Below are 2,377 nucleotides of genomic sequence, written 5' to 3' on the forward strand. Positions count from 1 at the left end.
TGCTTGAATATTGAACTGTAAGCCCATTTTTTAATGTGGATTTTTTTTTTGCATGCCCATATTACTGCTAAAGCTTCTTTCTCATTTATAGTGTAACACTGCTTTATCTCTCCTGGCAATCTCAAAGCACAGCAAGCTGGTCTACACTTCCAATCTTTCTGCACTTGTAAGAGTACTGCCCCATCCTGTTGTAGATGCATCAGTCAGTAAAAGTGGATCACAGTGTGCTGGATTCCTACAGAGATGAGGAATTGCTTGATTTTGTCAGAAGCCTTTTCCTCATCAATGCTCCAGTACCATTGTTGACATGTGACATAGAAGCTGTCTCGAGGGTTCATTAGTCTCCAACAAGTTTAGTATAAACTTATACCTTTCATCATCCTGCGGAATATTTGAAGTTCTGTCATGTTCTTAAGTGATGAGGATTCTCTTCTAGCTTTGTTTGTTTTTTGCATATTCACTGTGATTCCAGTCAGTTGGATAATGTGCCCAAGAAATGTTATCTTATGGTCTGTAAAATGCACCTCTTGCATCACCGTTCTAACTCTTTTGGCCATGTGGATCCATATTTTAGCACTTCATCCATATGGCACATTATTCCAAAAACAATGCCTTCCAATGTGTAAAAATTTCTAGAATTGGCACAATCCCAAAAAATAGTCTCAAAAAGCAATAACACCTTGATTGGTGTAATTAATCCAGTTAATTCTCTTTAGTCATTTTCCTGACATAATTGCCAAAATCCATTGATAACATTCAGTGGTGCATCCATCAAATAAGTGGAGCTGCAGGATAAAAGTCTTAAAATTCAGTCTAATAACCATGAACGAAGTGATGGCTGATCAAATCATTGTTTCCCAGCACAATCTGCAATAACTGTTCAACTTGGAAAGTTAGATCGTTCAATCGAGTGAAATATGATTGATGAGAATAAACAGCTCAGTTGTCATCAGCATCAAGATTAATGTTATTTCCAAATTTTGCATATAGCTGAACTTTAAGATCAGATAGCACTTGTTGAATTAACTCCATGTGGGTCTGCAAAGCTTGCATCTCAGCTTGCTTTACAGCCTCTAGCATCTCCAGTATCACATCTTGGGAGTGGCTAATAAAAGCCTTTCCAATTTGGTAAAGAACTGGCACTGTATCTTCATCAAGCATCATTATATCATCAGAGGCATCTTCTGGGTTCTTTAACTATTCCTTTCTCAGTTCTATTTCTTCTTTAAATTCTATAAGCCTATTATTATTTCTTGCAAACATATTAATTTTCTGTTGGTCTTCAAATGCAGCATTAACATCTTCTACTGCCCCTTTCTTCATGATGGTGGCCATTTTTCCAGATTCTCGTTATCAGTAAAAAAAGATACACATTGCTAGATGTTGGTAGACTTCTACTGAAGCCAGTGTGTGAATCTCGCATTACATTGTTTTGTTTAACTGATTTAAATCTGCACAAATTCTTGTTAAGCAAGTTGGTTTTGGTACTGTAAATATACCTGAACACACTGTTGCTGGAATGACAAATCGTAAAATCACTCCTTATCATATGTACTCTTTTCCTTCTTTATCTCTGTCCAAAGTGGGTGAGGTACATTTCTTGGAATGTGTAAACTGAATGGTTTGGAATAATTATTTTAGGTAATGTGATGCTTGTTCTGTAACTACAATGTGTTCAACCTTCCAGACTAATCACAACTTTAAACATGTCTTACTACTTAGTAGAGAACATTCTTGATTCTGAATGATATAGATGGATTCCATCATTTGTCTGCTATTATATCTGATCTGTAATTTTTAATGACGCTCATCAAGGATATTGCAACTTCATGGATGATTATTGTAAGTTTATTTATTTAAGTGTTTTAAATCAATCTGATAATGTTGAAATATCAGCTCTTGTGATTTGTTTCTGTCATATTGAAGATATTTCTATATGATTGCGATTGTTTTTTTTCTCCATTTTGGCAGCTGCAGTTTTCATACGCTTTCTCCCTTTGCAGCCAATAATGGAATTGTTCATGAAAGAAACAATGTTCTGTCTCCACACTGGGGGATACTCTGTACTATCCTACATGGAACTATTACCATGCCAAGTGGGGCACACTTTGAACAGATCTAGCACCTCAAGATCTGTGTCATCAGTAACATTCATTTCATGAGGGTCAGGCAATGATAATCTCCACCAAGACAAAGTCTGATCATTTGCTTTAACATTCAATAGCACTATCATTGCTGAACTCCATGATCAATATCATGTGAGTTACCGTTGGACAGAAACTAATGAGCAGAAACTAATGAATGTGTGCGTAAGAACCTCTGGCATGATGGTGTCATAGTCTGTCAAATTTTTAGTATCTTCCTCAGTGAAAGTAAC

The 2,377-nt window shown here is 36.1% G+C and overlaps 1 pseudogene; it reads right to left on the reverse strand.

Moving 5' to 3' along the window:
• Positions 1–939: 939 nt before the first annotated feature.
• On the reverse strand, positions 940–1,335 carry LOC140454761 (prefoldin subunit 4 pseudogene; annotated as a pseudogene).
• Positions 1,336–2,377: the final 1,042 nt, after the last annotated feature.

Source organism: Chiloscyllium punctatum, chromosome 3 (genome assembly GCF_047496795.1).
Source record: "Chiloscyllium punctatum isolate Juve2018m chromosome 3, sChiPun1.3, whole genome shotgun sequence".
In the NCBI taxonomy this organism is placed as follows: domain Eukaryota; kingdom Metazoa; phylum Chordata; class Chondrichthyes; order Orectolobiformes; family Hemiscylliidae; genus Chiloscyllium; species Chiloscyllium punctatum.